Raw genomic sequence first — 11,436 nt, 5'->3', positions numbered from 1 at the left:
TCATTTGCAAAGAGCACACTTTGGAAAAACGTAGGGCGTCTGTCATTTGCTGAAGGACAAACTGACAAGAATCAATATGACGTTAGAAATCACGGTCGTCAACTGCCTGATGTAGTGACTGATCACAGAAAAACTAAACTCCTCCCGAACAGGCCATGAAGGCCCAACGTTACCGACCGGCCGCCGTGTCATCCTCAGCCCACAGGCGTCACTGGATGCGAGTATGGAGGAGCATGTGGTCAGCACACCGCTCTCCCGACCGTATGTCAGTTTCCGAGATCGGAGCCGCTACTTCTCAATCAAGTAGCACCTCAGTTTGACTGACAAGGGCTGAGTGCACCCCGCTTACCAACAGCGCTGGGAAGACCGCGTGGTCACCCATCCAAGTGCTAGCCCAGCCCGACAGCGTTTAACTTCGGTGATCTGACGGGAACCGGTGTTAACACTGCGGCAAGGCCGTTGGCCAGTGACTGATCACAGTGATAGTAATTCTGTCGATGCAGGATGCGAATGACACTCGTCCGGCTGATTCCATATTCCTTGGCAATACGTCTCGCACCATTGTGCGGATTCATTAGCGTCGTACCCAGAACAGCTTCTTCGTGTTCTCTGTCAGTTGCAGTCTTCTTTTTTGTCATCCTTTTGACGTTCAAGCAGCCTATCCACACTAGCATGTTAACGATTCGTGCAATTGCCTGGTGCGTCGGACATTGTCGATCCAGATAGATAGCCTTATACCGTGGCACTGCTTTACGGCATTTCTTTTACATTCATTATATAAAAGTAGTACATCAGAACTTCTTCTCATTGGTGTATGCAGCGAATATTGAAGCAGAAATGACCGGCCAGCAGTACAGACAAGTAAACAGGCAAATGTGTTGACATTCTGATATAGCGTAGCACGAGAGCTCTGCTTGGCTGTGTTTGCACTGTTAATTCCGATTCTGGCCACCGTGCTCTCAAATTCTAGGACATTTCTCGAATCTATTTACGATGCGATTGAGCGTCAACGTTAACAAACGCTATATTACGGTAACTATCTTCTCAAGAGCAGTCGAATGCGGTCTCTCTCTCTCTCTCTCTCTCTCTCTGTAAAGCAAATCAGTCAAGAACATTTCAGGATTTTTGGTAGTAGCGTTTCTTCCTTAACTATTGCATATTTATTTGTATACTACATATATTTCAAAAATAGGTGTATAAAAACACCCATGTATTCGAGTGCAACGTTCTGTCGTAATTTCGAAGCAATCCGTGAAGAACTTTTAGAGATTTAATATTTTTAACAAACGAATATTTACATTTTTATATATATTTCCTCTATAACCATTACATATATATATATATATATATATATATATATATATATATATATATATATATATATATATTTTACACGTACTCGAATCCAACGTTGTGCGAAAAATCTAAGCAATCGTTGAAGAATTTTCTCAGATTTAAGATTTTCAACCACGAATGTTTACATTTTTATTTATACAGGTATAATGTTCGTATGTACGAAATCGTAAGTCTTCGAAAGTTTTTCAGCGATTGCTTTAAAACTGCGAAACGACGCTGCATTGGAAAACGCGTGAAGTACTCTGTGTACAGGGCGTCTCTCCTGAGCGTCGTCAGGCGCGTTTTCCCTGGTATTTCGACGTGTCTCTGCAACTTTGTCTTTGCCGTGAGTAGGTGGAATCAGCCCACACAAATACTGCTCGTCATGTCTTTCATGCAATGTCCAGCGTCCCGAAAGAAACAAAATTATTTTTAAAGTGCAATCTGACATGCCCGTTCGACAGAAGGTCCCAGATTAGCATGCTTCAATATTCGCTTTATCCTTGTTTATTACCAGGGCAGGGACAAAAAATAAGCGCTACTCCAGCACTGACGGCACTGCCCTGGCGCGTACTGACTGCTGCCGCCAAGCATGCAGCGCTACTGAATCGCTGCTGGAGTACTCATTGTTCTTTGTGGTTTACTATTCCTGTTCATACACATCTATTAAACAAATATCACACTAATGTAGGACAGCTCTAACGAATAGATACGAATAACTCCGATTCAAAAATATTTTTTGTACTGGCGTAAGCTGTCGCCAGCACACCGGTAGGCAAAGATGTAGCGCGAAATTGAGACATACCAGCAACCAACACGCCACCAACGCCCTCTCTATAGCATGTATTTAGGCCGCTGCCGCTGACAAGAGGGCCCAGCTGACTCACTCTTCCAGTTTGGCGTCTGTCATTCACTCGCAGGACGGGCTCAGTTCACGTCATTGGCTATGACGGTACATAGCGACCAGATTAGTGACTATAGTGAGACTGAAGTTTGTAATAGTAGGATTACCGATATTGTCTGCAAGAAAACTATTACTGATCATCTTGTACCACAGGACATGGACTCCATTCTAGATATGTAGCACTGCCAGTTCATGTAAATAAAGAACTGTATTAATCCACGTGTGCATTTGTGTTGTTGAGGATACCAGCCACCCATAGCAACATCCTCTGTCTTGCTTCCTTGCGGCACAGTGCGCTACAATTTTGTTCGTAATGGACAACAAACCGACGCTGGTGGTCACGAAAGGCGCCGTAACGGCTGTAGGATACAGGAATCCCATCCTCCGACCAACAACGCAACAATGACGGCAGCATATTGGCGATATATTCGTCTTTATGGACGACAATCCGTGCCACCATCGTGCACATCTTGTGAATTACTTCCTTCAGGATAACGACATCACTCGACTAGAGTGGCCAGCATGTTCTCTAGACATGGACCCTATTGGTCATACCTGGGATAGATTGAAAAGACTGTTTATGGACGACATGGCGCACCAACCACTCTGAGGGATCTACGCTGAATCACATTTGAGGTGTGGGACAATCTGGACCAACAGTGCCTTGATGAACTTGTGGATAGTATGCCACAACGAATAGGACGTGCTACTGGGCATTGGAGGTACTGATGTGCACAGAAATCTAGACGACCACCTCTGTAGGTCTCGCTGTATGGTGGTACGATATGCGTTGTGTGGTTTTCATGAGTAATAAATAGGGCGGAAATGATGTTTATGTTGACCTCTATTCTAATTTCTGTACTGGTTCTTGAACTCTCGGAACCGAGGTGATGCAAATCTCTTTGATATATATATATTTATATATATATATTGTAAGTTGGCAAGAACTATGTCCCTTACATGAAGTCGTTAAAGATCACCAAACTCACATTGAGTGAACAGTAGGGCTGAACAAAAATGACTGACAAGGCACAATGCATGGAGGTTAGTTTATCCCAAGGAAGTATTCAGAGTTGACCGCGGCCGGGCTGGGGAGCAGGGAAGGGAAGCGACAATAGGCAGCTCAAACTCTGAGAAAGCAGAAACAGGGCGCGGCCTCCAGCTGCCTTAAAATGAATGACAGTGAGGGGGTGGTTAACCCCATGCTGGTGTACCAGGAAGCAGACAGAGAGCTTGTATGCCTGTTGATAAATGTCCATCGTCCCGTTTTCAGTGACACATGCGAGAAGACCGCGCAAAGCTACGGTGGAGCGGTCAACAGAGGCCAAAATATGCGTGTTCGTAACTATAGCAACTTCAGACTGAATTCACGATCCACAGAGTCAGAAGTAAATCAGGTGAAGAGCGACAGAATGAAATACTCCGGCCTCCGATGGGAACGTAGGACCAAGGAATTTGAATTACTCTCCTGGGAGTCAGAATTCCGGAAAAATTGGTGTTTTGTGCAGACGCTAACCTTGATGGGTAGCCTGGGAGGAGCTAAATAGCAGAATTTGAGAGGAAGGGAAATTTTGTCGGAATTTGTTCACTTCCCAGAGCAGGCATTGGTCGGCGCTGGGAAGCGACGCATAATTAACGTGTCTTGTGCTGCAATTGACGTAAGTGATTTCGCTGGAGGGGAAACCGAGGTGAAGAGCGGACTGGCAGAAGTCTCCGTAGAGGTCTTCAGTTCCCAGCTTGCCTTGAGTGCGGACGTGGTGTTCTTTACTCAGTTTGCCTGAGAGAAAGTGAGCATCTCTGCAGTTAGGACTTAGCAAATGGAGCGATTGAGCTTGGAGATAGAAAGTTTTCGTTCAGCTATGTACTGCGCAAGATAGCTAGGAGTGAATAGACGAGCGCAGCCTTGCAGCACCACGAGGTCGGCCGACGTCCACACAATGACGCCACACTGAATTCGGTGATATTGCGCCCGCTCCGGCTTGAGTTAGGCCACTGATTAATTTGTTGGATCACGTCTGCAAAGTTTCCATGAGGGGTTCATGGGCCGTGTATTGTAGAATTCTTCTCGCACTTCGCATTACGCCTGGGTCAGTCGATAGGAATTAATTTTGATTTATCGCGCTTTACTCCATGTAAACGCAATTTATTCCCACTGCCTGTTAGGAGAGTCATGTAATGTGATGATTGAAGGTCATGAGTTAAAATAAATTTGTGCTAATCGACTGCATGTGTTTTCAATCAAGTAGTTGAAATCCCAGGTCACTTTCTTAATTAATTTTATGTTCAACATTTGCATCTAGTATTCAATAGCTGAATATAACATCAATGTGCACCCCTTCTTAATTAAAAGGGATCAATTCTGAGTCAATTAATGTCAACACTGCCACCGCAGTTCAATCAGGAGTCATAGGGCCTTATTACTTTCTTTGCGTTATCTGATATTGTGGCAGTTTTGCACTCTCTGTTGATCTGTTAGTCAATTAGCTGGGGTGAACCCACGCCAAAACCAGATAAGTGACAGGTGGGGTGTTACAATATATATATATATATATATATATATATATATATATATATATATATATATATCTGTGTGTGTGTGTGTGTGGGTGGGTGGGTGTGTAAAGGGGATACATTATTTGCAAAAATCTCGTGTTCTTGGTTCAAAATCTTAAACTTCCAAAGGTTTTTCACTGATTCCTTTGAAATGTTTACACGTTGCATTCAAATTCACTTGTGTTTTTGTATACCCACTATTCGAAAATAGTTAACTGCCTGTAAAGTACCCAGTTGGTCTTTTTGAGAAACCGTTCCCAGCATCCATTTGAGATTTTCTCTATCGGGCAGATGGATCCAGATACGATAGTGGTCACTACCATGAAGGCCGTTGTCCACTCTCATTGAGCAATGTCTGCCAGGGCAGGCGAATCCACTGCATTGTATAATTCGACCCATGTTCAAGGGTATGATATCTGTGGTGCATGTCAGATCCTTAAGTACCCAACCCTTGGGGTAAGTGGTGGTAGAAACCCACAGCACATTGTACTCATTAAAGTCCCATAAAAGGAGAAAAGGATGGGGTAGTTCATCAAGAAGACGTTTGTGGATCTCACTGGTAATGGGCTCATGGGTTGGTAAGTGCATAGAGCACATAGTGACAGCAACATGGACCACTGTCTGAACAGCAGCCGCTTGTAGCGTTGTGGTTAAGAGCAGAAGTGAAGAATGGGAAGGGTCCTTGATGAACAATGTTAATCTACCTTTCCCACTGTCACGAGCAAGCTAGTAAGGTCGTCTTTTATGTAGAGGTGATGACCTCCAAGTACAGGAATTCCATTCCATTGGAATATGAGTGCAATCTCATCAGTGTGGTTTCGATTTACCTTTATGCATGCACTGTGGTTGTGGGGCTTTCTTAGGGTGAGAGGCGAGGGTGGTGGGGCTGCTTGGGTCTGATGATGAAGCATCAAAATCCTTGATATTCTCCTCATCAGTCAGACGTGCCAGAATGACGTGATAGCGCCCAGAACAGCTTTAGACCCAAATACTGATACCCTTTGGCTGCCCCCTTTGCCTTCAAGGATAAGGGGGAAAGCGGGCGCTGAGAGGCACTATGCTTTGAGGAAATTGGGTGTTGAGAGACACCCTATATTTGGGGTGCCTTAATTATGCTCACTGCGAAAACATTGGTGATATCTTCTGCTGTAGCTGCCTGAATTGCTATGTTCATGTTAACTTTGCTTTGGTATGTACAGGTTCGGGTGCAGGTGTGGGTGCTGGTGATGGATAGTGTGGTACACTGGACGTCGTTTGCGTTGAAGTGTCGACCTTGGAAAAGGGTTTCTGCGCATAAGAAGTGGCAAGGACAGTGTATTTCGTCGTCCTATATTCCTTTCTGGCTTCTGTGGAGTGGATTCGCTTGGTCACTTTCATTTCTTGAATTTTGCATTCCTGAGCAAAAACAGGACAGTCTCGGCTCCAGATCGGTTGGCGCCCAGAGCAGTTAATGCAGACTGCTGGAGATAGACAATCAGCCCAGCTTCATGGCTCCATTCCACACTTGCCACAGGTCGCTTTGTCTCCAAAACTCGGCATTTTATGGCCAAAACGCTGGCATTTGTGACACCGCATGGGTTTAGGTACGTAAGGCCTAACCCTAAGTCGGAGGAAACCTGCGATGACGTGTTCAGGCAGCATTGGAGAACTGAATATCACTGTTAAATTCAGCCTAGTCGCCAAATATGTGGAGGCTAAGAATCCTACGTACTTGGTTCGCTAGACAAACAATTCAAAGAAATCGTGTTAATGAGATTTATTATAAAAGACAAAGATTACAATACTTTACTTTGACGGTTACACAGATATGTCGCAAGCAAAGGGCGACATGCAAGGTAAGCAATGTTCTTCAGTATAAACAATGCTAAGTCAATGCTACATAGCAAGTACAAGCGAGATAACTAGTGTTGACGCTTCTATCTAAGTCGCTAGTCTTGAATCTACTCCTGAACTAGGCCGTGACCAGTCGGTCTCGCCGCTTATGTCCTCTCCGCAAATGGGCCGCTGCTGTCGCGTTGTCGTCCTGGATAAGGGTCGGTCAGCGTGCTATTGGCTGACGTCTTCTTCAGCCATCTCCTCTCTATCGTTCCCAAATGGCGTGCCGGCGCTTGACATCACATGTCATGCCCATTCATTTTTCAACTCTCTTACATCTCTGTCCATAATATCATGGCACATTATCGCACCCTTTCTGGAGACAAGGCAGTTACGCAAGTCAACAGTCATGTCATAGCAACCCAGTTTTTATGACTAGCTAAGTAGTTCTACTTGCATTGCCCTGTTAGTCTCGACCAGTAAGAAATCGTTTCCCAAGCGCTTGATAAACATTAAGGTACCTGCAAGCCCTTCTGATCCTTGATCGATTTAGAAGCGGGAACTTATTCCACCGTCCGCTCCTTGCTCTTGATCACTGTAATAAATACTGCTTTATGACTCCTTGAGTCCCTTTACTAAAGATAAGATGACTATCAGGAGGACTAGCCTCCCTCATCCTTTGGTGAGGACTCCCAAAGGGCACTCGCTGGGAAGAGGAGAATCCATCTCGGTCCCATGAACAGTGTTGACTGATTATATCCCACAACGTAACAAAACTAATTCACTTTGTAGACTCGATGCGTGGCACACAAGCTGCCACGTATTGCCCTGCAGGCTTGATCAGGTTCGTCTGACTATATCCCACAATATAGCAAAAGTAATTCATTTTTGACACAGGATGGGTGGAGCACGAGCTCCTGGGAACTGCCCTGCGGGCTTCCTCACACTGGACTGACTCGCTCCTTGCGCTAAAAGATCTCCAGACGCGATTCCCTCCCTTCTGGAACGATGGGGCACCCCCTCGGCGACGCCGCAGCACTGAAGAAAACGATCGTAAGGGTAGATTTGATCCTTCAAGTCAGGTCGGTAACTGTACCATTAAAATGGTTATCTAACCTAAGGTGTCTCTGGACAGTTATTCCCAGGTACACTACTGGCAATTAAAATTGTTACACCAAGAAGGAATGCCGATGATAAATGGGTATTCATTGGACAAATATATTATACTAGAACTGACATGTGATTACATTTTCAGGCAAATTTGGGTGCATAGATCCTGAGAAATCAGTACCCAGAACAACCACCTCTGGCCGTAATAACGGCCTTGATACGCCTGGGCATTGAGTCAAACAGAGCTTGGATGGCGTGTACAGGTACAGCTGCCCATGCAGCTTCAACACGATACCACAGTTCATCAAGAGTAGTGACTGGCGTATTGTGACGAACCAGTTGCTCGACCACCATTGCCCAGACGTTTTCAATTGGTGAGAGATCTGGAGAATGTGCTGGCCAGGGCACCATTCGAACATTTTCTGTATCCAGAAAGGCCCGTACAGGACCTGCAACATGAGGTCGTCCATTATCCTACTGAAATGCGGGGTTTCGCAGGGATCGAATGAAGGGTAGAGCCACGGGTCGTAACACATCTGAAATGTAACGTCCACTGTTCACAGTGCTTGCGGTTCTAGGCGCTACAGTCTGGAACCGAGCGACCGCTACGGTCGCAGGTTCGAATCCTCCCTCGGGCATGGATCTGTGTGATGTCCTTAGGTTAGTTAGGTTTAATTAGTTCTAAGTTCTATGCGACTGATGACCTCAGAAGTTAAGTCACATAGTCCTCAGAGCCATTTGAAGCATTTTTTGGTTCACAGTGCCGTCAATGCGAACAAGAGGTGACCGAGAGATGTAACCAATGGCACCCCATGCCATCACGCTGGGTGATACGCTAGTATGGTAATGACGAATACACGCTTGCAATGTGCGTTCACCACGATGTCGCCAAAAACGGATGCGACCATCATGATGCTGTAAACAGAACCTGGATTCATCCGAAAAAATGACGTTTTACCATTCGTGCACCCACGTTCGTCGTTGAGTACACCATCGCAGGCGCTGCTGTGTGTGATGCAGCGTCAAGGGTAACCACAGCCATGGTCTCCGAGCTGATAGTCCATGCTGCTGCAAACGTCATCGAACTGTTCGTGCAGGTGATTGTTGTCTTGCAAACGTCTCCATCTGTTGATTCAGGGATCGAGACGTGGCTGCACGATCCGTTACAGCCATGCGGATAAGGTGCCTGTCATCTCGACTGCTAGTTATACGAGGCCGTTGGGATCCAGCACGGAGTTCCGTATTACCCTCCTGAACCCTCCGATTCTATATCCTGCTAACAGACATTGTATCTCGTCCAACGAGAGCAGCAATGTCGCGATACGATAAACCGCAATCACGATAGGCTACAATCCTATCTTTATCAAAATCGGAAACGTGATGGTACGCATTTCTCCTCCTTACACGAGGCATCACAACAACGTTTCACCAGGGAATGCCGGTCAACTGCTGTTTCTGTGTGAGAAATCGGTTGGAAATTTTCCTCATGTCAGCACGTTGTAGGTGTCACCGCCGCTGCCAAACTTGTGTGAATGCTCTGAGAAGCTAATCATTTGCGTATCACAACATCTTCTTCCTGTTGGTTAAATTTCGCGTCTGTAGCACGTCATCTTCGTGGTGTAGCAATTTTAATGGCCAGTAGTGTATTTTACGGTAGTTACTGTTTGCAGAAGATTTTATCATACTTAATCAAAGAGTAATGGATCTCTGTGCCAATGTACGCGCTGTATGCTACACTTACTGACGTTCAGGATCATCTGACAGGCCTCGCACTAATCGTCGGTCCTCTGCAGTCCTTCCTGTATTTCGTGGCTGTCTTCTGCCTCTACCACAATCCTGTAGATAACGCCATAGTCTGCAAAAACCTGTTAGAGCTTCGATGTTATCGGCTAGATCAATTATGTACACTGAAGCGCCAAAGAACCTCGTATAGGCATGCGTATTCAAATACAGAGATATGCAAACAGGCAGAATGCGGCGCTGCTGTTGCCAACTGTTATGTAAGACAACAAGTGTCTGGCACTTTCTTAGATTGGTTGCTGTTGCTGCAATGGCGGGTTATCAAGATTTAAGTGAGTTTGAATCTAGAGTTAGAGTCGGTGCGCAAGCGATGGGACACAGCATCTCCGAGCTAGCGATGAAATTGGGATTTTCCCGCACGACCATTTCATGAGTACACCTAGAATATCAAGAATCTGGGAAAACATCAATTTCCGACATCGCTTCGGCCGGAAAAAGATCCTGCAAGAACAGGACCAATGACGAATGAAGAGAATCGTTTAACGTGACAGAGGTGCATCCCTTCGGCAGACTGCTGCAGATTTCAATGTTGAGTCATCAACAAGTGTCAGCGTCCGAACCGTTCAATGAAACATCACCAATATCGGCTTTCGAAGCCGAATACCCACTCGTGTACCCTTGATAATTGCACGACACAAAGCTTTACGCCTCGCCTGGTCCCCTCATCACTGACATTGGACTATTGACGACTGAAACACGTTCCTGGTCGGACAGGCCTCGTTTCAAATTGTATCGAGCGGATGGAAGTGTACGGGTATGGAGACAACCTCATGAATCCATGGACCCTGCGTGTCAGCAGGGGACTGTTCAAGCTGGTGGAGACTCTGTAATGGTTTGGGGCGTGTGCAAATGGAGTGATATGGGACCCCTGATACGACTCTGACAGGTGAAACGTACGTAAGCATCCTGTCTGATAACCTTCATCCATTCATGTCCATTGTGCATTCCGTCGGACTTGGGCAATACCAGTAGGATAATGCGACACCCCACACGTCCACAATTGCTACAGAGTGGCTCCAGTAACACTCGTATGAGTTTAAGCACTTCTGCTAGCCACCAAACTCCCCAGCCATGAACATTACTGAACATACCTGGGATGCCTTGCCACGTGCTGTTCAGAAGATATCTCCACTCCCTCGTACTCTTACGGATTTGTGAACGGCCCTGCTGGATTCTTGGTGTCAGTTCCCTCCAGCACTACGTGAGACATTAGTCGAGTCCATGCGACGTCGTGTTGCGGCACTTCTGCGAGCTCGCGGGGGCCCTACACGCTATTAGGCAGGTGTACCAGTTTCTTTGGCTCTTCAGTGTATATGGTAAACCGTAATTGCCCAATAACACGACGCTAGAGTACTTCTGAAATTACCTTTCAGTCTTCCCATTTCGTTCCGTTGTCAATAGAGAACTGAGTTTGTCTCTTACAAAGTCTTGTATACAATTACAGATCCGTTCCGACACTCGGTAAGCTCGCATCTGTTTCACTAAATGGCACTGTGGACCTGTATCGAATGCCTTCCGGAAGTCGGCAACAACCTGGCCTCTACTTTCTACAGCTCTATGGATTCCATGGACGAACAGAGCGAGCTGTGCTTCGCAAGATCTCTGTTTTCGGAATCCATATTGGTTCTTAGAGAGGAGAGTTTCCTTCTGCAAAAACGTCATAATGCACGAGCATAGAATTTTCTCCACAGTCCTACGACAGATTTATTTCAAAGTGTAGGGAGTGGATATTCACAGGGATGTGAAAACGACACTATAGTACAGAGCCGCTGCGCGATGTGTGTATTTTACAAGGCGGTGGATGCTCCGTCACAAAGAAAACGAGGAAAGCCAGATCGCACAATGCCAACACGGTGTCATTAACATAAGAGGAGATGGTACACCCAGTTTGAACGCTACGGAACGGTACAGATGCTCCA

The 11,436-nt window shown here is 45.9% G+C and overlaps 1 pseudogene; it reads right to left on the bottom strand.

Moving 5' to 3' along the window:
- Nucleotides 1-346: 346 nt before the first annotated feature.
- Nucleotides 347-464, bottom strand: LOC124712853 (annotated as a pseudogene).
- Between the last annotated feature and the right edge of the window lie 10,972 nt (nucleotides 465-11,436).

Source organism: Schistocerca piceifrons, chromosome 8 (genome assembly GCF_021461385.2).
Source record: "Schistocerca piceifrons isolate TAMUIC-IGC-003096 chromosome 8, iqSchPice1.1, whole genome shotgun sequence".
NCBI classification, from domain to species: domain Eukaryota; kingdom Metazoa; phylum Arthropoda; class Insecta; order Orthoptera; family Acrididae; genus Schistocerca; species Schistocerca piceifrons.
This window is presented reverse-complemented; position numbering and strand designations above follow the sequence as displayed.